A 27,739-nucleotide genomic window follows, 5' to 3' on the forward strand; every position below is an offset into this window, starting at 1 on the left:
CAGCAAAATAAAATTCATCGGCACGTGACGTCACCTATCGCCCGCTTCGAAATACCAACAAAAAGATTCGAACATATACACATTGACTTAGTCACTCTGCCAACGTCACGAGGATACAACAAATGTTTGACGATCATAGACAGATTCACTCGGTTCCCAGAAGCCGTACCATTAAAGAATGGAGATACAGATACAGTTGCATTCGCATTCATCACTAATTGGATTTCAAGATATGGCGTGCCTGTCAGAATAACATTTGACAGAGGAGGTCAATTCACATCAACATTGTTTCAAACATTGATGAGGCTATTTGGCATTAAGCACTTGCGCACAACACCTTATCACCCCCAATCCAACGACCTAGTAGAGCGGCTGCATCGGCAACTCAAATCCGCTTTACTATGCCACAATGTGACATGGTTTGATGCCCTACCAGCTGTATTACTTGGTTTGCGTGCAGCATGGAAAGAAGATATAAAAACCACTCCAGCTGAACTCGTATACGGCGAACCGATTCGGCTGCCCGGCGAATTACTAGCTCCATCAAACAAGCATTCCAACGTTCAAACTGAGCTCATCGATTTAAAAACCATTTCAAAACGTTAGCTCCAACCGAGACATCGCGTCACGGGACCCGTACCGTTTTTTGTTACAAAGATCTCAATTCATGTTCTCACGTATTCGTTCGCAATGGCCAAATTGGGCCATCTTTTTCATCACCGTACGAAGGTCCGTTCGATGTCATCACACGGCACGATAAATATTTCATAGTCAATTATAAAAATTACAATACTGCAATTTCAATCGATCGGCTTAAGCCCGTATATTTCGCCACTGAGGACACCTAAGCTAACACCGTTACAAAAATTTTTTTTTTTTTGTTTTTGCATCTTAATTGAACTGAATTTCATAAGAGAAGAAATAATATATTAAAAAATTCAATACAAAATTAAATTGTACGCTTAGTTAACGGCTTACATGTAATTTTTTTAGTTATTCTTAACGTACATTCAAACTTTGTATTTACATACATAAAACTATGTCATTGCAAATATTTCGTAACACTTAAGTTTTTTTTTCTGCATTTAGTAAAAGCTTTAACATAATAACAAAAATTCGTTTTACATAATTTTTTTTTTTAAGAAGGGAAGTAATGTGGCAATTACATTCCCACTAATTCCCGTATTCACCTTATATTTAGTGAAGTAAATGTAAATACATATTTATAATTAACTCTCAACCTATGATGCATTTTGTTGTTGCACATAGTGGTTTGCGAGAACGACGAACATAATAGAAACAGCAATAAGCTAACTCTTCTTTAGGTACATACTATTTTAAGCAGTATGATATTATCTCGCGACGGGTGCAGTTAAAAGTTATAATAGTAAACTTATAAATTAATATATGTTAATAAATATTATACCTAAGAAAAACAAATTGCTTTAACGGAATAATTTATTTATAAACGCTACATATATTCCAAGGTATTGGGTTCTTCCCTGAATTGTTTTTGGGGCAATTGTTTTTGGGGTGGTTCATTATTGCGGTGTGAAATTATGTGTGCACTACAAGTATTTCATATCAAATTGCATAATCTGAAAAGAAAAGAAAACAAGAAGTCATTAAAATGATTAATTTAACACAAATTATACAATTTTACAACTTTCATTACTTACTATGATCATGTTTTTTATGTAATAACATTCTTCTTCTTCCATTTGTCATTCTTTAATTTTCTTGCACTTGACACTCCAATTTCGCGGTGTGGTGTTGCCATATCAGCAAAATAAATGAACACCACATTTCAGTATGCGTGTTCCTGAGTCACATCAAAGGCACCAATTTTACTGAATCTTTTTTGTAAAAATAACCACCAATGGCAAATGAAATATGGAAAAACTCGAAAAGTTAAGAACAACTTACAATTAATATTTATTTAGCAAGAGTTTTTGCTGAATACTACAAAAACTAGCCTAAAATGCGAAACTTTTCATGGGTGGCATGAATCTTATGACAAAAGTAGTCACAACTTAAAAATAAAAGTATAAATTTTCGATCATATTCGAAACAACAAATTTTTCGGTCGTAGTCCAAGTTACAAGTTTTAGGTCTTAGCACAGAAAGTGGAAAATAATTACAATTAAACTTTAATAAATATTAGTTTCCACTAATAATTACAATTCAGGAACCCGAAAGTCGATGTATAGGGAGAATAAAATGCACTCAACGGAGCTTTACGGAAGTGATCACTAACCAGTTGATCAACGGTTTTTAGCCCTAACCGCGGTCACCTCTTTTCTCCATTGAAAATACATTATTGCGCATACGGCGTATTTCCCCGCCATGGAGTTGCCAGCCACATAAAGGCATGTTAGAGGATCAATATAATATAACAAAATTTCACGAAAATATTAAAGCGTTCGCCACCCAACCAAAATTCGTTTTAAAATAAAATATTTTATTAAAATTAAAACCAAACATAACAAAGTAAATCCAATCTGGCACGGAGACCCGTTCTTTCCGTCTGGATATAACCTTAAATCTCATAAAGTTAAAATGTGGAACGGAGAATTGGCCTCTTTTTCCAGATGGAAAATGATCTTACAATCGTCGAAATCTGGAACGAGACATTTCCTCTTCGTCCAGACTATGAAGAACTCGAAATCCAAATGAGGCTTATACTATTAAAGTGCGTTGAATTGTAACCCATTCTTGTTTTCAGCTTTAATATGTTGCTTCCTTTCTTCCTACAGCGGCCTCTATTATCAATCAAGTACGGGCGCGATCAGCCCATACATATTTGTTAGAAATAAACAAAAAATTAAATCTAGTTTTTAAGTACTACATGTGCGTGACAGCTGAAGCATGGAATTCCTCCCACAGATGTTGCATACCGCAAGGGGGCTGGCATGTTTAGGTCAGAACCTAAATATTTATATCCTTTATACACGGCCACACTAATGCATAATTTATTTAGTTGGACATATATACATAAATACACTGTCATGTATAGCTCACATTCATGCATACACACTTATACAGTCACTCACCCATATAAGCAATATAACACGGGTAACTGAGCTTTCCTCGGATAACAAATATCCCTTGGAAAACCCCCGCACGATCTCCGGTCCGACCCAACGCAGATCATTTTCTTGGTTTCTGTTCCATTTCAACCACGGAGGAAGAAATTCGCTGTTGCTGTCACGCCACATACCACCAATAAAATATTGTACCAACTTAACACAAAATAAAACTAATTATTGTCATCATTACTAATATAACTATTCGCCTTTTATTTCTTCTTCTACATATATATATATATATTCTCCTTGCTACCACGCACCGTGCGAGAATATGCAATTGGTTTGACGCCAAGACGAACAAAGTCTTTTCTTTTTATATATATTATATAGTAAGTAGAAACTCTTTGAGACCACCTGCCATAGCTGAGCAGATAGATCCATTTCGAAGGGTGCTAAGCCTTCATCATCAGTACACTTTAGGCACACTGCGCTAACCATTTAGCTATACATCGGTGGTTTGTTTGATTGATAAATTTATCAATAGGCCGATAAAACAAAAACAACTGTCATATCTTAAAATTTAAAAACGATAAAAGGGAAAATTTACTTTGTATAAAATTATTTAGAACATATTTTTTCATCAAAAAAATATTTTTTTGATCAAAGTAAATGTATTGTAAAGTACTTACCTTTTTCCAAACCGTTAAATTTGAGAACGATAAAAGGTAAAACTTACTTTGCAAATAATTAGTTTGAATATATTTTTTCATCAAAAACTTTTACCGGTTTACGTTAATTAATTTGAAAATAAAAAGATTTTTTGTTTGATCAAAGTAAATATGTTATAAAGAAATTTACTTTTGCATATCCTTAAATTTGAGAGCTATAAAAGGGAAAATTTAGTGTGAAAACACATATTTTGAACACATTTTTTCATCATAAACTTTAACCGTCTTACTTTGATTAATTTAAAAAGATATTTTTGTACCAAAGTAAATTAGTCCTTAACTTTGCTTTTACATATCTTAAAATTTAAAAAGGATAAAACAGAAAATTTAATTTGCAAAAAATTACTTTGAAAATATTTTTTCATCAAAAACTTAAACCGGTTTGCTTTGATTAATTTGAAAAAATATTCTTTTGATCAAAGTAAATATGTTGTAAAGCACTTTACTTTTGCGTGTCTTAGAACTTAAAAATTATAAAAAGGAAATTTTTGGACATATTCTTTCATCAAAAACTTAAACCGGTTTACTTTGATTAATTTGAAAAAATTTTTTTTCATCAAAGTAAATATGTTGTTAAGTACTTTAGTTTTGGGCGTCTTAAAATTGGAGAACAACCAAAAGGAAATTTTGCTTTGCAAAAATTATTTTGGACTTTTTTTCATCAACAACTTGAACCGGTTTACTTTGATCAATTTGAAAAAAAAAATGTTTTTTTATAAAGTAGGCATATTCCATAGTCGTTTACTTTTGCATATCGTAAAATTTAAAAACGATAGAACGGAAAATTTCCTTTGTATAAAATTAATTAGAACATATTTTTTCATTAAAAAAATATTTTTTTGATCAAAGTAAATTTATTGTAAAGTACTTACCTTTTGCATATCATTAAATTTGAGAACGATAAAAGGGAAAATTTACTTTGCGAATAATTAGTTTGAACATATATTTTCATCAAAAACTTTCACCGGTTTACGTTAATTAATTTGAAAACAAAAAAATTTATTTGATCAAAGTAAATATTGTAAAGAAATTTACTTTTGCATATCTTTAAATTTGAGAGCTATAAAAGGGAAAATCTAGTGTGCAAACACTTATTTAGAAACATTTTTCATCAAAAACTTCAACCGGCTTACTTTGATTAATTTGGGAAAATATTTTTTTTATATAAATGAATTTACTTTTGCATATCTTTAAATTTCAGAATTATAAAAGTAAGAATTTGATTTGCAAATAATTAGTTTGAACATATTTTTTCATCAAACCGGTTTACGTTGATTAATTTGAAAAATATATTTCTTTTGATCAAAGTAAATGTGTTGTTAAGTAATTTTACTTTGCAAGCAATTATTTTGAACATATTTAAAAAAATAGTTTCTTGATCGAAGTAAATATGTTGTAGAGTACCTTACTTTTGCATGTCTTAAAATTTAAATACGATAGAAGGGAAGTTTACTTTGCAGAAAATTACTTAATTATTATTATTTATAAAACTTGATCCGGTTTACTTTGACTATTTGAAAAAATATTTTTTTGATCAAGGTAAATATGTTGTAAGGTAATTAACTTTTGCATATTCTTATATTTGAGAACGATAAAGGAAATATTTACTTTGCAAAAAATTACTTTAGACATATTTTTTCATCAAAAACTCGAACCGGTTTAATTTGATTAATTTAAAAAAATGCTTTTTTTATCAATTTAATATGTTGAAAAGTAGTTAACTTTTGCATATTTTAAAATTTAAAAACGATAAAAGGGAAAATTAATTCGCATAAAATTACTTAGAAGATATTTTTTCATCAAAACTCGAACCGGTTTACTCTGATTAATTTGAAAAAATTTTTTTTGATCAAAGTAAATATTTTGTAAAGTAATTAACTTTTACTTACTCACTTAATTGGCGCTTAACCGTTTTAACGGTCATGGCCGTCCAACTGGCGCCAATTGCTTCCCAGGCGGGTTCCGATAAAAACTTTTTTTAGACGGAGCGTCATCTTTCATTCGCTTAACATGGCGTAGCCGCTGCGTTTTACTTCGTTGTACTATGCTGATGTCTGCGTAAAGCTCTTCATTAAATCTTCTTCTGTACTCGCCATCGCATACACGTAGAGGTCCAAAAATCTTTCGAAGAACTCTTCTCTTGAACACTGCCAGAGCCGCTTCATCTGATGTTGTCATGGTCCATGTTTCTGCACCGTATAGCAGGACGGGTACGGTAAGTGACTTGTGGAGCATGATTTTCGTTTGCATAAAATTGCTTAGAAGATATTATTTCATCAAAAAGTTAAACCGGTTTACTTGGATTAATTTGAAAAAATATTTTTTGATCAAAGTAAATATATTGTAAAGAACTTTACTTTTCACATCCTTAAACTTGAGAACCATAAAAGGAAAAATTGACTTTGCAAAAAATTAATTTGGACATATCTTTTCATCAAAAACTTGAGCCGGTTTACTTTGATCAATATAAGCAAATATTTTTTGATCAAATTAATATGTTATAAAGAAGACAGAAGGGAAAATTTACTTTGCAAAAGACTACTTTGTACATACATTTTCATAAAAAACTTTGATTGGTATACTTTGATCAATATAAACAAATATTTTTTTTATCAAAGTCAATATGTTGTAAAGCAATTTCTTTGGCATATCTTGAAATTTGAGACCGATTAAAAGGAAAATTTTCTTTTCAAAATTACTTTGAACATATTTTTTCTTTAGAAAGTTGAACCGGTATCTATACATTGATCAATTTGAAATATTGGATCAATAAAATATTGAATTTTCATACTCAGTTATCTCATCCAAACTCCTTTTTCAAAATAACTAAAGAAGTAGCTAAAATTCTTTCCTGTCATTTACTTGATATTCATTTCGATTAAAGTAAATGTGTTGTGAGTTAATTACCTTTTGCGTTTCTAAAATGTTAAAATCAATAAAATTGAAAATTTTCTTTGCAAAAATTACTTAGGACATATTTCTTCTACTACGTGAAATTTGTGTTTAATTAATAGATCCCTTTAAATATGCTGTAACTGTACCTAAAGTGGTTATTCCCTGGCCGATGCATTTAAAACGGTTATTTTGAAATTATTAATTGTGGTATTGTTATTAATTTGTCCCTTTTTTAAGAGTTGCTGTGTCTATCAATACAGGTGAGATTGAATTATTGAAAGAAGTTTTAAAGATATGTAGCTGTTTAGGAGTAAATTAAGTACAAGTTGTATTCATACTCAGCTGAGCAGAGCTCACAGAGTATATTAATTTTGTTCGCATAACGGTACCCCGTAACGGCATAAACTAATCGAGATAAATATAGACTTCTATATATCAAAATGATCTGGGCGAAAAGAAAAATTCATTTAGCCATGTCCGTCCGTCCGTCTTTCCGTGAACACGATAACTTCAGTAAATTTTGAGGTATCTTAATAAAATTTGGCATGTAAGTTCCTGGGCACTCATCTCAGATCGCTATTTATAATGAACGAAATCGGACTATAATCACGCCCAGAAAATTAGTAAAATGTTTGACAATAGGTGTGGCACCGCCCACTTTTAATTTAAGAGTTTGGTAAGCTGTAATTTTGCAGTCGTTGAAGATATCGTGGTGAAATTTGGCAGGAACGTTACTCCTATTACTATATGTGTGTTTAGGCCACCAGCCTAAATTTTTCGGACCACCCTAACACGCACATTAATTATTTTGTTATTAATACCGGTAACGGCTAACACCAGCCGAGAGCTAACTTTGAAGGGGAAAAATTCAACGAAAGTTAGCTATCGGCAAGTGCCGCGGACTTGTTCGCGGTCTTGGCTTTTTCTTCTATTTTGGAACGTTCACGAGCCAGCAGATAGCCCCAGGTGAGTAATATAAACCAACCATTTCCCAAATTTTCCATTTTTTACTAAGTGCGATTTTCATTGTAATTAATATTTGCAAATTATTAATTTTCATAAATATGAATTTTCCAAGCGCACAGTGAATTGTCGATTTAATTGATATATATAGCTTTTCCGCATCATAATTGCGCTCATCCGTACGCATTTGAATTAATAAAATTATAATTGTACGCTTTGAATTGCCAAGTGTAAATTTCTTATATCTTAACTACTTGCACTTGCAGTAAGACTGCAAGTAATCACTTTGATAAATTTGAATGTGTCAAGTGCATTTTGTATTTCCATTAATTTCGTTCTGCACTACTGCATATTAAATCGGAATTGCTATTTATATTGCGAATTAATTAACTTTCCTAACGACCAGGAAGTTTGTGAGTGTTTCACTTTCATAATCATATTGTAGCTCGTCGCTTATTCCTTTATACATTTTCAATAAAATTATATTTTGTAAACAAACTTGTGGTTGCGATTTACTAATTCGGTTTTTATTCTCTTTTATTTGTAACGCACACGCCGACTTCCCCGGGTCCACACTGCCCCGCAAAACATTGGTCCTTACGCGCCGAGGAAAGTAAGATTTTGAGAATATGTTTTTTTTTTGGCAAAAACCCAGAAAATCAGAACATTTGGAAAAGTTGAGAATTTGAAAATTATAATTTACTGTGAACAAAGGTATTATCGACATATATCACAAACCAGCGAGGGAGCAAAAAACGAGACAAGCAAGCAACTCGTTAACTCACACATACATTAAAATCATCACATCCATCCAGCATCACATACAATCCATTATATCATACAGTCCATTAGCTTCATCACACAACATCACAATCAAATCATTATAATATATCACATCCATTAGTATCACATCTTACAGTCATACACATCATATCATCATCATAACATCACATTCATCAGCTACAGTCGATCAACTAAAAACACAAGGTCCGTGGTTTTGCTTGGTTGCACAAACTTTTTTTTCTATTTACGTGATTTTACGTACGGAAGGTGCATTCCGTGATAGACAAAAAAGGCAAAGCAAGTGAAATTGTTAGATTTCGTGATTATAAACACACCAATCGCCTTTTGACGATCGGATAATTCCCCCCACCAGTGATAAGGGTTACTCGACACCGCTCAAGGCAGACAGTCAGTTAATTTTTTTTAGTTTTTTTCACACTCATCACTGCACTGTGTTGTACCCCCACATCGTCACATACATTGACAAACTTCCTAGTCGGGAACCATAATTTCACTTGGTTGATAGCCTTAGCTTATCTATCACAGAATTCGCTTTATTAATCAGTTTACGCGCTGAAATAATACCAAAAAGCCGAAAAATTAGCACTGCGTTGGGTGGCTAGTGGCTCATCACAATTGGTCACAAACACAATTTATACTGATCGCTTTATATCATATAGCTGTATTTTTTTTTCATCGTTTTTTATAATAAATAATTAAAAGTGTAATTTTCCACATTAAGTTGGATAAACAAATTTATTTTCTTATTTATATTGGGAAAGATACCCTGGTTGGCTACTCGGGAATACTCACCACGTTCACATCACCTTTTTGTATTCACATTAAATCCTCGTTGGGATTTCTATCTGTGGTGCAAATTTTACACACTATATCCACATTGGGATTACCATCTGCGTTTTTAATTTTTTTTAAACACGCCAAAGTTTTTGGAAACTATTTCTATCTGTGTCCAACACACCTGTTAAGACACATTAAATATTTGCAGACGATTCTCTTCTCTGCATTGCACATCACTGTAGACACTTTAAATCCTTTCAGGACTTCTATCCGTGTTTAATATCACTTTGTACACACTAGAACCTTTCAGGATTTCTATCTGTGCTGCATATCACTACATACATAATAAATCCTCTCAGGATTTCAATCTGTATTTTATATCACTTTATACACACTAAATCCTCGTCAGGATTTATATCTGTGTTTATTTCCATATCACTGTATACACATTAAATCCTCGTCAGGATTTCTATCTGTGGCTTACATAATCCTCGTGAGGATCTCTATAAGTGGTTCATATCACTGGCCACACATTCATTCACGTCAAGATTTACATCTTATTCAAATTTTTGCTTATCACTAAATATACATAAGATTGCTATCTGTGTTAACACATTCAATCAGACCAGAATTTCAATCCGTGTGTTTTGAAGGATTTTACTTATACAGCATAATCACAGCAGGATTGATAGCTGGGCTACGTTCAAAAAACAAAACACACTTATAATTTTTGCTGCGGTTAGATACACACTAACGCCACTAAGTTTTGCCTCCAATCTCGAACCCTTTAAAGAAACAAGATATTCAAATTAATAAAATCAATGGAGACTTATATGAGATTGGCTGATTCCATAGTCGAGTTTGAACAAGAGTTCAACTCCGCCCCGGCCGAGTCCCGAAACAAGTATACCCTTGCACTACTGCAAGAGGAGCTAAGGGCACTATGGAAGAAGACCAAGTCCACATATGAAAGTCTTCTCAGCAATCCTGAGCTGTCCAAAGACGAGCTCAGCTCACTAAGAAAGAAGAATAAAAGTTGCTTCGCATGCTACCTGCAATGCATGTCTGCTGTGGCGGCTGAAGCCGAAGCTATCACCCCACAGCCGGCAAAGGATGAAGCAAAGGATGAAGACTCTTCGCGCCGTGGACATAAAATGCGCCTGCCGCCTTGTGACACCGATGTATTTAAAGGCGACTACCTTTCCAGGCCAGCCTTTAGAGATATGTTCACGGCGATATACATCCACAATACTGATCTGAAAGATGTCGAGAAATTATATTATCTAAAACAAAAAACTCAAGGGGAGGCAAAAGAAATAGTGGGCAGGTGCTCATTAACAAACGAGGGTTTTGCAACCGCCTGGAAAAACTTAAGCGACAGGTACGAACATAAACGTATCCTCGTCAACACACAACTAAAACTCTTATTTAATCTGACGGCAGTCGAACAGGAGTGTGGAACCTCAATCAAAAAGCTGCAACGGGAGATAAACAATTGCATTTCTGCGCTACAATGTCATAATATTGACATCACAAATTAGGATGCAATTATAACCTACCTATGCTCCACAAAACTCCCTGAATCTACGTTGGCTCTTTGGGAACAGACCGTAGAACGAAAAAGAGATATCCCGAAATGGGAGGATATGGAAAAATTTCTGTCCAATCGCTTCCAGACATTAGAGACGGTTTCTGATCTTAGGGGTAACAAAACCACATAAGCACCCAAAAGTCAAAATTCGAACTCTAGGGAAATTCTACGAAACTTAGCGTTTACCAAGCCAGCGTACCAAAATCGGCATGTGAGATGTGCAACAGTATGCAGCACAAATTACGAAATTGCCAAAAATTCCGTAGGTTGTCTACGTCAGGGAAAATCGAGTTTGTAAAAAGCAATAGTTATTGTCTGAATTGTTTGTCGGGTGGACACACCGTGACACGATGCACTAGCCGATTCAACTGTAGCACGTGCCACGCAAGGCACAACACCTTGCCCCATCTCCCGATAGCACAACAAAAGACAACGCCTCAAAGGTGGACTCAAAACGCCACTGACAACACACCTTCAACCTCACAACAGGCTAGAGCAAGACTGGAAGCTGAAAAAGGGCAAGATAATGCTAACAACGTCACCTCGTGTCATGCTAAAACAACAAAAGGGGTGTTATTAGGAACAGCGCGGGTTAATATAATCCACAACGGAGTTAAATTTTCCGCCAGAGCGCTGATAGACTCTTGGTCCGAATGCTCTTTCATAACTGAAAGACTAAAGAAGCGAATAAACCTTCCGTCCAAACGTTTGCATGTGCAAGTGTCAGGAATAAACAATACACCATCTGCACAGGTAAAGGAATCATGTTCGATTAACTTAGGTTCGCTTACAGACCCCTTAGTAAGCATAAATACAGTGGCCCTAGTCCTGCCTCTATTAACAGGGGACCTTCCGACTTGCCAAGTGAGCGCAACGACTCGGCAAGCGTTCCCTGATCTGAATCTGGCGGATAAGAGGTTCTTTATTAATGAACCAGTCGACCTCATACTTGGAGGCCACATTTATCCCCAGATAATACTGAACGGTTTACGGAAGAACGTTCTAAATACGCTTCTCGCCCAAGAAACAGTCTTCGGTTGGATTTTAACCGATCGTGCAGATGCACCTCACCCAACCAATACACGAGTATCCTTTTTTAACGAAATTAGCCTAGACAAGCAACTAACCGCTTTCTGGGAAATTGTAAACATACCAACAAAAAAAGCCCTGACTGAAGACAATGCCTATTGCGAGGCACTATATAAAAACACGACGGAAAGGAATTCAGATGGAAGGTATACCGTCGCCCTTCCATTCAAACAGGACTTCCCAAAAACGCTCTGTTTGGGCCCATCTCTTAAGAGCGTCTGCTCTCAGTTCTATCGGAACGAGACACACCTAGCCAAGACACCGGCCTTACAGAGGAAATACAACAGGGTACTGACAGAATACGTCACGTTAAGGCACATGTCCAAGGTACGCACCGTAGTACCACCACAATCATCTGATTGCTACTTCTTGCCGCATCATGCGGTTATCAAAGAGGAAAGTACAACTACTAAAGTGAGAGTCGTGTTCAACGCGTCGTGCCCGACATCCAATGGCACAAGCCTGAACGATGTGCTACACACCGGCCCAGTACTTCAATCCGACTTAACAATACTGCTCCTCCGATAGAGATTCTACAAGAACGTCTTCAATAGCGACATTGAGAAGATGTACAGGCAAATTTGGGTAAAGGAAAATCAAACCCAATACCAAAGAATAGTTTTTCGACTCAAAGCAGAGGACCATGTCAGCGTGTTTGAGCTCAACACGGTAACCTTTGGGGTCAACTGTGCCCCCTATCTAGTGATCAGAACCCTACATCAACTTGCAGATGAGGTCGAGGCATCTCTGCCAACCGCAGCGCAAATCTTGCGAAACAGTATGTACGTCGATGACGTCCTTGCAGGGGGGCATAGCATCGAGGCAGCAATCGCGGCTCGCGATGAAATCACAGCTGCATTAAGGTCAGCAGGATTCCCTCTGCGAAAGTGGACCTCTAATTGCAGTAGGACACTACAGGGCATACCCAAACCTCTCAGGCTTACGGAAGACTTTCTGGAGTTCGAGGAAGCGAGCATGGTAAAAACCCTAGGCATCCGTTGGAACGCGCATTCCGACTATTTTTATTTCACAGCGAAACCAATCGAAAACCAGGACATCTTAACAAAGAGGGCGATCCTATCTGCCATCGCCAAACTCTTCGACCCGTTAGGCTGGCTTGCTCCAGTTATCATCGTAGTCAAGATACTAATGCAGAACATTTGGCTGTAGGGGACGGATTGGGATGAACCGGTATCCGCAATCACTTTAGATCGGTGGCAAACCTTTATGCAGGAGTACTCCGCCGTTAACCGGATTCGTATACCTCGGTGGGTGCACTTCACCCCAACCAACGATATAGAAATTCACGGCTTCTGTGACGCGTCCGAAAAAGCCTACGCGGCTACGGTTTACGTGCGAGCTAAGATCAACGATAGAACATACGCTAGTCTACTCATGGCAAAAATGAGGGTGTCACCAGTAAAAACAATTTCATTACCACGATTGGAGTTATGCGGTGCCGTCTTGCTGTCTGAGACTTTGGAAGCTGTGATGGAGAACCTGAATTTAGGCACATTCAACATTCACCTACGGACAGATTCGACCATCATGCTAGCATGGATTCGAAAACCCCCTTGTTCCTTGTCAACATTTGTAGCTCACAGGGTGAAAAAAATCGTGGAGAAGGTAGGAACGAAAGCATGGCACCATGTCGAGTCCGCATCAAATCCAGCGGACTTATCCAAAAGAGGACTTCCAGCCACGGACCTAGTCGAAAACTCGTTGTGGTGGTAGGGACCTTCTTGGCTGCAAGAAGGCAAAGCGAAATGGCCATCTCAAGACGGATAGGATTACCATACAAATATAGAAGACAAACGAGTGCAAGTGCATGCAGCAATAAACACCAACAATAGCGGGGATATTCTCGATCGATTTTCCGATCTATCGACGGCATTGGGGGTCATTTCCTACATCATGAAATTCTCGAAAAGAACTCATCCCAAAACAAAAGCTTCTTTTAAAGCGGAAATCAAGGCTACGACTAGCCGTCTCATCACAATTTACCAAAAAAACCACTATGCCGAGGAAGTGAACTCTCTGAGAACTAGGAAACCCATCGCAGCCAAAAGCGAAATCTAAATATTTTGATTTTCAGAGCTTTAAGGCCGTTAACTAAAAACAAAAACTAAGTTTTTCCTTGTTCTCCTACGCGTTTCGATGTTTTTACATCTTCTTAAGTGAGCCTGGTTTATTTAACATAAAACAAAAATGAAAATTATTAATATTTTCACAACAACCAACATTCATCAATATTTCACTTACATTAAGTTGTATAATTACACACATTAAATTATAATTTAATTGTGACTACAACAATAACAATAATAATAAATAACACAACATTCTGCACATTTAAAAAGAGCCACTGTGTCCATTGCCTCGTACACTGTAATTGATTGCAGTCGCGTAGGCGCAGTTTATGTTATCCACATCTTCTTTGAAATTCATCGTTTTGTTTACTTTTTGTTGTACGCGCAGCCCTTCTAATGTTAATCTCGTTTTCTCCCTTCTCTCAATATCTATAATTTTCGTGTTCTCAAAATCTGCTGTATGGCCTGTGCTAGTCAGGTGCTCAGCAAGAGCTGTAGTGATTTTTTTGTTTTTCGCGTCGGCTATTTGCACAATTATGAGACAATGGGCAAAGTTAAACGATCATACGACGTTCACAAACAAACTATTTCAAACCTGCTTGGAATTTTGTTTGAGGGATAATAATTGCTTTACATACGATGGAAACTTCTACCTACAGGTTTACGGAATGCCAATGGGCAACCCACTGTCACCAACTGTAGCTGATATAGTGCTGGATAAGATTCTTGACGACAGCATTGACGAATTAAAAACTAAGGACATATATATCAAATACATAAATAAGTATATATGGCGGCCACCGTGGTGTGATGGTAGCGTGCTCCGCCTATCACGCCGTATGCCCTGGGTTCAACTCCCGGGCAAAGCAACATCAAAATTTTAGAAATAAGATTTTTCAATTAGAAGAAAATTTTTCTAAGCGGGGTCGCCCCTCGGCAGTGTCTGGCAAGCGCTCCGATTGTATTTCTGCCATGAAAAGCTCTCAGTGAAAACTCATCTGCCTTGCAGATGCCGTTCGGAGTCGGCATAAAACATGTAGGTCCCGTCCGGCCAATTTGTAGGGAAAAATCAAGAGGAGCACGACGCAAATTGGAAGAGAAGCTCGGCCTTAGATCTCTTCGGAGGTTATCGCGCCTTACATTTATTTATTTATTTTTTAAATAAGTATGTAGATGATATATTAGCAATAATAAAAACCAAGGAAGCGGAAGAAATACTAAAAACTCTAAACAGACGACATAATAAAATCCAATTTACAATAGAAAAAGAGAAAGAAAACAAAATAGCCTTCCTAGACGTTGAAATAATAAAATCAAACAATAAAATTTAAACTAATTGGTACTCCAAGGCCGTAGCATCATCAAGGATGATAAACTATCACTCCAACCACCCATGGGTGCAGACGAAAAATACGACAATTAACTTTATTAAGAAAGTTCTAAACTTAAGCGAACAGGAGTTCATGAAAGAAAACGAACGACGAATTAAAAACATTTTATACAAAAATGCGTACCCTAATAAACTCATAGACGCATGGATTACAACAACCAAGGCAAACATACCTAACAATACGCGAAATAATGTAAGCTTAAGAACTGAAAATGAAAAGAAAATATACACAGGCGTCAAATACATACCAGGCCTAACAGACAACAAATCAATGCAAAGCTTAACAAAGAACAACAACATAAAAATTCCACACAAACCAAACCAAACACTTAGCACAATATTTACACAAACAAAGGACAAGATAAGCAAATATCAACAACACGACGTAGTGTATGAAATAAAGTGCAATGGAGCAATAGGATAAGAATGTGATAAAATATATATTGGAACCACGAAGAGATCGTTAAACATAAGAACAAATGAGCATAAAACCGACGAGAAAAACAAAAAAACCACTACAGCTCTTGCTGAGCACCTGACTAGCACAGGCCATACAGCAGATTTTGAGAACACGAAAATTATAGATATTGAGAGAAGGGAGAAAACGAGATTAACATTAGAAGGGCTGCGCATACAACAAAAAGTAAACAAAACGATGAATGTCAAAGAAGATGTGGATAACATAAACTGCGCCTACACGACTGCAATCAATTACAGTGTACGAGGCAATGGACACAGTGGCTCTTTTTAAATGTGCAGAATGTTGTGTTATTTATTATTATTGTTATTGTTGTAGTCACAATTAAATTATATTTTAATGTGTGTAATTATACAAATTAATGTAAGTGAAATATTGATGAATGTTGGTTGTTGTGAAAATATTAATAATTTTTATTTTTATTTTATGTTAAATAAACCAGGCTCCCTGAAGAATATGTAAAAACATCGAAACGCGTAGGAGAACAAGGAAAAACTTAGTTTTTGTCTTTAATTAACGGCCTTAAAGCTCTGAAAATCAAAATATTTAAATTTCAACAATTGGCCCAAAAATTATTAAAAACAAAAGCAAAATCCTTTCTCTAGACTCTTTTATCGACGCAAATAATGTTCTATGAGTGGGGGGGGTCGTCTCAACGCATCCAGGGACCTTCCCTTCAACGAGCGTCACCCGATAGTCCTCCCTTACGCCTGCCGTCTCACCCGTCTTCTAGTCCAATTTGTGCAAACCATTTCCCTACATGGCGAAAACTAGCTAATGCTGCGGATCCTACGCACGCAGTATTGGATACCGCGGGTCAAAAACTTGATTTGATCCACCATTCACAATTGCAAGGCCTGACCGCTATTCCCAAACGTTCCCCGATACAACTCGTGGGAATTCTCCCTGCGGAACGCACCACGTTTTCTCGGGCCTTTACAAATACCGGGGTGGATTTTGCCGGACCATTCGATAAAAAGTCCTACAGCGGAAGAGGGTGCCGAATGTCAAAGGGCTACGTCTGCCTATTTGTCTGCTTTGCGACTAAGGCGATTCATTTAGAGGATACGAGCGACCCACGACCGCGTTTCTAGCAGCGTTTGGTCGGCAGACGAGGATGGCCGGAATACCTCTATTCCGACAACGGAACGAACTTTGTCGGAGCGTCCAGGGCCCTCCGCTCCGAGTTTAATGCGTTCCTCGCCGACGCGCGCAACCAAACCCTCTCCAAATATGCCCACCAAACCCTCACATGGCATCTCATACCAGCAGCTGCTCCTCATATGGGCGGGCTGTGGGAAGCGGGAGTCAAGATTTTCAAAACTCGGTTCAAGAAGATCGCATTGGATCATAAATTCACCCTCGAAGAGTTTAGTACACTCCTTTGTAGGGTTGAGTCAACTCACGCCCCCTAAGCCCTTCTTCAACTGACCCGTCCAACTTCGAGCCACTTACCCCCGGACACTTCCTTGTCGGGGGCCATCTACTAGCGCCACCCGAAATCGACGTCTGCGAGAATCGCGCATCACTCGTCAACCGTTGGGAGAAACTTAAGGCGCTGCATCAAACCTTCTGCAAACGATGGAAAACTGAGTATCTCACCGAGTTGCAGAAACGCCTTAAGTGGAAGCATCCACAATCAAACCTCAAAGAGGGAGAACTAGTCGTCATAAAAGAGGACAATTTGCCTCCCAATTGATGGAGACTAGTTCGGATAACAAACCTTCATTATGGTCCCGATAACCGAGTTCGAGTCGTCGAACTGGACACGGCAAGGGGACAAACCACAAGACCAATTACGAAATTGGTCCTCATACCTAGGTGAGTAAGACTCGTAATTTCCACCCGTTTACAACACCTCCCCCCCCCCCACCCCCCTTTCCCTCATAGACTTCCAGGTAGGGACTCCTACCAACGCATCGCGTCACCCTAACACCGCAACCTAGGAAAAATTAAGAATTTCGACCCCACGTGGGAGGCTTCCACTGAGGATTCCAAAACCACCCTAGGCACTCAGTGCCAACCCCGGAATCCTCAGGCTCACCACGTCAGCGGACAATTTTCAAACCAATTATAAACTAACTTGGCTGGCGCAAATCCTTGGGCTGAACCCTCCCAGAGGGTGCCGGCTGGTAATATGCACAACAGTTTCCCCTTCCAGGGGAGTGCTAGCTAAGTTTAGGAATTATCTCCATTTGTGCCCCAGCTCCTTAATAGCTTAGGCATATGGAAATGGTTTTTAAACGTGGCCTCAAGGTGGGAACTGGACCGCGCCCAGTTGAAAAGTGGTCCACCCCTAATCCAGGGTGTTATGCGATTCCGTGCCCATTGGATGGTTTGCAGTCAGGGGCATCCGACTGTATTCTTACGGAGCCTCCCGGATACCGGTCCACCTCCGGGAGTAACGGCGACTTGCTGCGGTATGGGGCTCTACCGCAGTCGACCGCATTGTTTCCCCTATCCCTTTAACTTCAGGCTGCCGAACGGTCTCACCTTAGTAGGCAGCTAAAGAACAAGATATTTTAATGAATAACAAAAACCTGGCCTCGGATCCCTGCACGGGTAAAGATGCCGCCCTTGGACTAGGCATTAAAAAAGTCCACAATTCGTCGGGAACCGCACCGACCAGGCCTTCACGGCAACAAAAAAATCTTCGGCCAACTGTGCAAGCTAGCGGAAGAACTAAACCCTTTGAGGGCAAGTCCAATTCCGCAGCAGCCGGCAAAGCTAGCTCCAAAGAGGGCCCGTACCGGGCACCTCTTGTCAGCAGGTGGCTGGTAACAGCACTAAATCCTCCACGGACAAAAGTACTGCCTCCACCGCTGCAAAGTTACCTCGCAAGCCGGCTGAACCCCTTGAGGGTTCCAAGGCAAATAAGCGAATCCCGACTTCAGTCCGCAACCAGCGGAACATTCGCAATGCCGTCAAAATCGTTGAGAAACTTGGCAACTCTCCCAGCGACAAGTTGACGGCAGAGCAAAAAAGTTCTCTGGCCTGGGCCAAGAAGATTATTGCTGCCAAGAAGAGCAGCAACAAAACTCCACCCCTTCCTCTTCTGCCACCAAACAAACTTCTGACCCGAAGATGCCGGCCCTTAAGAGACAAAGGTCTATGGGAAATGCCTCGAGCGATCCCAAAAGGCACCGGCCTTCGGCCTCTACTCCCCCTGCCCTGACCAAAACCTTCAGCGAGGCGGCTAAGGCCAACTTTACGCTGGCGGTTTTGAACCGCGGTCACCCGGATGGGAACATGACCCCGGATAACTGGAAGGATGTCCTTAACGGCCTTCTCAAGATCTTTAAGGACATCATGACCAAGCATCCGGGGCCGGCTCCCACTATCCGTGATGCCGGCTAGTACCAGGGTAGCGTCAAGCTTGTTTCCTGCGCCGATGAGCGCTCGTGCAAGCTTTACAAACTCGCCATAGCTTCGCTGGGACAGCTGTGGCCTGGGGCCAGGTTGGATGCGGTCGGTGTGGAAGAAATTCCGAACAGACCGAGAGCCTGGTCCTGGGTCCCAGACGGCATAGCGGATCCCGGCGAAATCCTTGATACCATCGCGGAGTCGAATCCGGAGCTGCCTTCGAGCGATTGGAGGATAGTCCGGGTCGGCGAGACAAGGGCGAAGCAGCGTTATGTTGGTTTCATCATAAACGAGGCTTCTCTCCCTTGGCTTGACGAATGTGGTGGAGTATTAAGCTACGGCTTCTACTCCATCACGTTGAAAATTCTACGGGATGGTGCGAAGGAGGAAACACCGGACGAGGGTGAGCCTGTACCGCAGGGCGAGGGGTCAGACAGAAACACCCTGAGTGGATCTGCTGCCCATGGCACTGCGGAAGGGACCGCCACCGCTCCGGAGGATCTGGTGATCGGGGATACCGCCTCGAGCGAACCCGCAATCGCCACATGGAATCTCACGGTCCCATGCAACACCTTGAGTGGACATGGGGCCGACGAACTGGCACGTAGCACTCCGGATGCCGAGAGCGATACACTCTCGGTATCTGAGTTTGCGGGCCAGTTCTTTACGGGCATGGACGAGCAGCTTTTGCTGGAATCCGACACGTCGGATGCCGAATTCGACGATACTATCGTAGAGGAGGCATCCGACGATGCGGATCAGCAGAGGATGGACGTCGATGCCACAAACGAAACGTAACGGGCGCGCAGGTACTACCGATAAACCTGCACCATTCTAAGGCATCCTCGGCTGCCCTAATATTACGCCTCAGCACTACGTATGAGGACGTCGTTCTAGTCCAGGAGCCTTGGGTCGTTGGCAGTAAGGTCTGTGGACTCTTTTCTAAGGACTACCAGCTGGTGACACCGCCCGTGAAAGGTAGAATCAGATCTTGTATTCTAGTAAAGAAAAATCTAGTATTTATTTTACTATCTCCTTTTAGGGACGAGGACTTTACCTGTATTAGCCTCGAGCTACAGGGCAAACAATTTGGCTGATGTCCGCATATCTATCGCACGATCGCCCAACTTCTGTGCAGGACCGGCTTTGCAAAGCGGTACGGGAGGCCCACAATAAAGGGTTCCCGATAATAATTGGGGCCGATGCCAATGCACATCACACTGCTTGGGGCTCTACCGACATTAACAGTAGGGGTGAGTCTCTTTTTGATTCTATTATAAGTAACAATCTAAGTATATGCAACTCTGGAGACAAACCAACTTTCATCACCTCAAATAGGAAGGAGGTTCTAGATGTTACTCTAGTTTCTGGGGAATTCTCTGACCTTGTCAAAAATTGGAGAGTTTCCAACGAAAACTCCTACTCTGATCATAGGTGGCTTACAGGAATAGGAGACGTACGGACTGGAACCTTTATAAAAAAGTCCTATCCTCTACTCTCCTAAAGAACGCTTCTCACGGTAGGCCGAGCCTACCGCTAACAACTGATGAAGCGCCTCCTTTAGACACAACATTTGCTTCTCTCGGTGAGCTAGACTCATCGTCAAAAATAGAAGAAGCAATCTAACCCAGGGCCATTTCAACCCCTGGACCACATTGTAAGTGAAAAAGGAGTTATCTGGGCAATCAAGTCCTTTAAACCCTTCAAATCTCCGGGAACGGATGGAATATTTCCCGCTGAATTGCAAGCTGTAAGCGATGTTATAAGCCCGCTGCTAGCTAAAATCTACAAGGCTTGCCTCAACCTGGTCTATATCCCCACGGAATGGACCAAGGCAAAGGTAGTCTTCATACCCAAAGGAGGCAGGATATCGGGCAACAGTCCAAAGGATTTCAGACCAATAAGTCTGACCTCCTTCCTCCTAAAAGTTCTAGAACGATTGCTGGACGCCTACATTAGACGATCGGCAAATAAGGCACTCATCTCCAACAACCAACACGCCTACTCTAAGGGCAAATCCGTAGAGACAGCTCTACATGCTATCACTACTAAGATAGAGAAGGGTCTTGCCTTTAAAGAATTTATGCTGGGTATCTTTCTCGACATAGAAGGAGCCTTCAACAACGTTCTCCCAGCAGTGGTCACAAAATCTCTACGTTCTTTAGGGGTGGAAGAGCCTCTTGTGAAGTTCGTCGAGCTCCTTCTAAACAAGAGAATCATTATCTCTGAGCTGGGCAGCTCATCGTTAATAAGGTATACCAACAGAGGTACCCCCCAGGGGGGCGTTCTTTCTCCTCTACTATGGAACCTGACGGTGAACGCTCTGTTATCTATACTACGGCCCACCGGATGCCAAGTCATTGCATATGCCGACGACATAGCCTTGACAGTTACCGGCAAACACCTTCCGGTGCTTGGCGAACTCCTGAAAAATGCTCTTAATCTAACAAACACATGGTCTATGGAATGCGGACTCAGCATCAGCAGTGAAAAAACTGAGATGGTCCTTTTTACCCGCAAACGCAGTATACCGGAATTTACCCTCCCATCCCTAAACGGGAAGGAAATCAAACTCTCTACCGAGGTTAAATATCTCGGAGTTATTCTAGACAGGAAGCTTGACTGGAAACGAAATGTGGAGGAACGATCCAGGAAAGCCACAATGGCTCTCTACGCTTGTAAGTCGGCAATCGGAAAAAGGTGGGGTCTCCAGCCACGCATAGTCCATTGGATCTGTACGGCAGTGGTGAGACCCATACTCTTCTACGCCGTGACCGTATGGTGGACGGCACTCGATATCGAATCTAACAGGAGTAAAGTAACTAGAGTGCAGAGGATGGCGGCAATGCTCACCAGCGGTGCCCTTTCCTCCACTCCCACCAAAGCTCTTGAAACCATATTATTCCTTCTCCCAACTGATCTATATGGCAGATACTGTGCCTCCTGCAACGCGGCGAGGCTCAACGCTATCGAACCATGGAGGGATTGCAGGTTTGGTCACACCCGGATCCTGAAGCAAGTCCCTGAAACCTTCTTGAAATTGGACCATACAACATCGCCCCCCTGCTGGGACAACAAATTTTCCACAAGAATCCCAGAGAGGAACGAGTGGGCAAACGGCGTAGAGCCCGGATCACACGAAATCTCCGTTTTTACAGATGGCTCTAAACTAAACAACAACTGTGCCTCCTGCAACGCGGCGAGGCTCAACGCTATCGAACCATGGAGGGATTGCAGGTTTGGTCACACCCGGATCCTGAAGCAAGTCCCTGAAACCTTCTTGAAATTGGACCATACAACATCGCCCCCCTGCTGGGACAACAAATTTTCCACAAGAATCCCAGAGAGGAACGAGTGGGCAAACGGCGTAGAGCCCGGATCACACGAAATCTCCGTTTTTACAGATGGCTCTAAACTAAACAACAGAGTCAGCAGCGGGATATTTTCGGAGAAGCTCAATCTAAGCGAGAGCTTTCGCCTACCTGATCACTGCAGTGTTTTTCAGGCTGAACTCATAGCTATCTGGGAAGCAGCCCGCTATCTGGCTAACCTACAGGTAACCAATTCTATTTCAATTTTCTCTGACAGCCAAGCTGCCATAAAATCCCTGCAATGCAGTAACACCTCGTCACTAGTGGCATTGAAGTGCAGAGAAACCCTCAACAAACTAGCTGAAAATTGCAACCTAAGCATAATATGGGTTCCTGGCCACTGTGACATCTCAGGAAACTGCGCTGCGGATGAGCTAGCTAGGGAAGGCACCAACTTGCAAACAACAACCTCCGCTGATTGGGCCAGCCCTCCTCTAAACACTTGCAAATACCACCTGCGATCTCTTTTCACGGATCAGGCAAACGCCAGATGGGCGAGGGAACCTACATGTAGTATATCGAAGCAAATCTGGCCTAAGCTGGATGAAAAGAGATCGCGATCGGTGATATTATTAAACCGTATCTCTATAAGCCCACTAGTGGGCCTTCTTACAGGTCACTGTCTCATGGGCACTCACGGTGCCTATATGGGCCTGCTGACAAATGACTTCTGCCGCAGCTGCAGGGACGAGGAGGAGATAGAAAGCGTTGAGCACTATCTGTGCCACTGTCCCGCACTGTCAAAAACCAGGTACCAATGCCTCCACAGACACTCTTTTGGGTGCCTTGCGGAGCTTGAATCTATAAACCCAAACGATATCTTGCGTTTCATTAGGCAAACGCGCTGGTTTGGCCTCACTGGGGTCTAAACTCTCCTCTTCTTCGAAAGTAGGGTAATAGGAAATAGGGGCCCCCTGCGTGGTAGCACAACGGGCCACAACGGCCTACGTGAGTCTCCGCTCGGACAGCGGAGGCAGCCACTCTAACCTAACCTAACCTAACCTAATTATAAACTAAAATAAAGTCCCGACGCCACGCGCGAAGCTACCACTGAGGATTCCAAACCACCCTCGGCACTCAGTGCCCACTGCGGGACCCTCGGGTTCGTCACGTGACCGGACATCTAGCAATGTAAACTACTACACAATGACCCACCATGTGAGGCTCCCCCTGAGGATTCCAACCACCCTAAGCACTGTGTGTCACACCGGAATCCTCGGGCTCGCCACGGGAATCAACACTATCCTCAAAAATTCGCGCTCTTGGGTGACGGAGATGGAAGGAGCACCTACCGGGAACCTGTCGAGGGATAAGGAGAACCGTTAACCCAGCTCTCGCTCACCCCAAACGAGGCCAACAGAATCCCAAGATCCACTACCTGCCACAGAATACCATTGAATCATCAATTACAACCAACCCCCCACACAGATATCAATTCTACAAAAGAAAAAGAACTCTCCATTCTTCATTATTATAAAAATTCATAATAAAGCGAAGAAATTTCCTTGGCTTATACAAAAACCCCTTAAATGTTTTTTTTTCCTTTGAAGGGTTTACTGTATGGCACATTCCGGCCACAACGCAATAAGAACAACCAACTCTTCACAATTTAAAGAATTCTGTCTCTCTTTGGCAATCACCACACCAACCCCAAGTTTATCTATATTTCGAATCTTAAATCTTATATACAAATTACGAATAGTCACTTATGCTGAGTCAATTTCTATAGAAACAGTAGCCTGATTCAGTCTCTCGATCAATTGCCAGTGAGAAAGATAAATCTCCATCACTAGACACAGAAGATTGCGAAAACTGTATACGGGATGTACAAAGTTCCGCTGATGTATCAAAGCGTAATCACACTATTCAGTTTCGCTTTTTGTGCTAGATGTAGTGATAATTCCTACTGATTTAAATATTATCTTTTCTGTATTTCTTTGAAATTCCTTGCACCAACTAAAACCAATGAAAAGAGCTATACCAAAAGCAACACCAAATATCATACCCCAATATGATTAAAACGTTCACAAAGCGATTTCTGTTCGAAAACTGATGTATCGTCGGGAGAAAAATGTACCTTAAAATGATTATAAATTTTTGATCACCTAAAGTAAACCCATTTTATTGGTATATGATTCCAAAAAGGTGATTGAAAAAAATGCTTTTCAGTTTTGGATCATTAAAAGTCTTCATATTTGATTATTTCCTTTTTTTTTCAATTGTATGATAGCTCATTATTTAGTCATAAAGAGTAATTAAATCGTATTTAGATGTGGGGAAATTTAAAAGTTGAGCTGCAGTTACCCACCGACGTGTGCCGTAAGTACGGACGTTTGTCGTACGAAACACGGTTGACCGTCTGTGCGTCTGTGTACATGTACATAACATATTTGTGTGTGTATTGTTTAGAGCAATGCACTGTTGCCATTGACCAATTTGCATGCATGCTTATGCAAACATCAACTTTTGGAATTACAATTTTTCATGGTGCAAATGGCAGAAACAAATACTGGATAAGAATTTCTAATTCTTTTATTTGTAACCTCCAACTTTGTATAATAATTTTAGGATATTTCAACAAAATTTTAAACAAACAATCATTAGGCCTTTTTGTATAATAACTGCAATTGGTCCAAACATAGCACACAAAATATTTAATAGGCAACTCTGTCTTGTGAGATAGCGATCAGCTGACACGTTCTTACGAAAAAAATCAAAATTGTTTTGATTTCTACGTTCCGGGCTACGTACGTACGTTCGTTGAACGTCGGTGAGTTTTCGTTTATATTGCACACTCATAAGTTAGGTCGTGTCAGCTGACACGTTTTTTCTACGTACGTTCGTGGGTAACTGCCACTTTAATCATCGAGACGCTGAGTGGGTTGGCATTGTAAAACATTATTTTCATTCCACGAATTAACAAAGTTAACGGATTTTACGTACAAATACTAAGTACGCTGGAAGAAATATATTACAATTAAACGGGGATTCAGATGCCGTAAAGGATATCCTTTCTTCGTTCTGTGACTACACTGCTGGCGCAAAGTAACAGTGTTCATTCGAGGTATTGACCAACAACAACAATAGCAGCTACATAAAAACCTCAATTACCAACAGTGATCTGTATAATAGTCATCACGGGTGCAGCTCATCATAAATATAAGAGTGCTTCAATCTTCCCTTTCACCCACTTTAGCTACCCTAAATGTTGAGGCATCAATAGAATAGACAACCCATTGGTTCCAATATCAAATTTATTAAAGCCAAAACCGGTGAAACTAAAATAGCACGTGAAAGTTTTTCCTTTACCTCGGGATCCAATGCGGGTGTTATAATTTTCACTTTCGGGAAAGCATATGTAATTGTGTATACACCAATTTCAATCATCAACAATGATGCCAATGTTATATTCTCCTCAGGTACATCATGATCGATTAGCACATGCCATGCTACGTACCATCTGCCAATCCCCCGTCACTGAAATAAGCAGTCATGAAAAAAAAAAAAAAAAGTTCAGCATTTTCGGAAAAATAACTTGAGAAAAAAATAAAATATTTACCTTGAACCAAACCTTTAAGTTTGACTTTAATAGTTTGCAAGCCCACATGGTTGTATCTTTTTCTTGATCATACACCACACCCACCACACTGGCCTTCAATGCATCCACTTCCTCTGAATCATTTTAGTTGTTTAATGATGAAAAGGATAAGGCCTGATCGTTGAGAAATTTTGTCCATCTCTAATAAATAGTGCACTGTTTCTCAGTAGCCACCAGGCCACTGATAACTTCGAGCACCAAACGACAGTCATACAACTTTTCTCTCTCTATGATTGCTTGCAACGTTTGGGGCCAAAACCTAAAAATGCACTGCTCTGGATTACATGAACAACGTTTCGTTGTTCGTAAGCCAGAATTTTTTATTTAGTACTCACCCTGAGTCTCTCTTTCCAGGCTATATGCTTGCTGTGATGTGAAATCGGTTCTATTCTCCAGCAGCACTATCTGCAACAGCGCGTTTTCAATTAAAGAATAAAAGCCGCTTTCAACATCCGACCCACCTTGTCATTGGTTATGGGCGCTTTGCCGGTAGAGCAAAACGTGCGGATAGGGTGGATAGATCGGCAGCTTAATGTAATTGAAAACTGTATGTAAAGTCGTAGCCAATAGAGGAATGTATAACTAACAATTTTAGCAAAAAATAGACATCAAGAGAATTCGTTGACACCAGGAATTGCCAGAGCTTCAAATATACCAACAGCATTGCGTTCTTGATGTGTATTTGACTGCGATATAATACGTGCCAAAATGGGTGTACTTTCAGATGCACGATGATTGATTTCAGTATAATCGTCTGCATAACCATGAATGCCAATCTTCGCTTCATAGCTAGCCACAACAGACGTATTGCCGTTTTTCTCTTCATAATCTGCATCACTAGGACTAACTGGTAAATGTGCATGATGGCTAGTTGATGGTGAACCAACCATTTCTGGATCATCAACCACAAATAAAACCATTACAAATCCCAAGCCAGCTATAATAGCACCCGGCACAGTAGACGATAACCTTCAGTTATTTCCCACAATATGTGCCGCAAATAAATTACCTAAAATGTTGCCAACTGAGGTATGCATATTCCATATACCAAAAATGAGGCCACTTTTCGAACGTCAAAACCAACGTGCCATTAGCGTTAGAACACCTGGCCATCCCGTTATCTGAACAATGCCTCCTAACGCTTGTATTAAAACAAAATACCACATACTATGTATATTCCATGATTCAGCAGCACCGAAAAGCAGTGTAAACAGTCCTGAGAATAAAAAACGTAAACTAAGACAATAACGCAATGAAACGCGTTCAGCAACAATACCAGAGGCAAACATTGAAATGGCATAAGCAACAATAAATGTTAAACCGAGTGTACCAAATAGTGTAGAAGCATCTGGCACATCAAAATGTGGATAGCCGCAGTCACTATCAGTATTGGCTGGACTTGAACAATTTTGTTGTAATACGGATTGGCGACTGATATAGTTTTTATGGACACATGGTAAGCCGTGTACGCTAAATAGTTAAGGACAGTTATAAATCCTTTGAATATTATATCTTTGCGCAGTTGCAAACATGGACATGGGTAAAACGTCGGTGCGCCACCATGCATGTGCAT

General features: G+C 40.2%; 1 pseudogene; it reads right to left on the minus strand.

Annotated features, from left to right (window-relative positions):
• Positions 1-1,568: 1,568 nt before the first annotated feature.
• LOC137235135 (glucose-6-phosphate exchanger SLC37A2-like) lies at positions 1,569-27,739 on the minus strand (annotated as a pseudogene).

The sequence above is a fragment of the Eurosta solidaginis genome, chromosome X (assembly GCF_040869045.1).
Source record: "Eurosta solidaginis isolate ZX-2024a chromosome X, ASM4086904v1, whole genome shotgun sequence".
Lineage (NCBI taxonomy): Eukaryota > Metazoa > Arthropoda > Insecta > Diptera > Tephritidae > Eurosta > Eurosta solidaginis.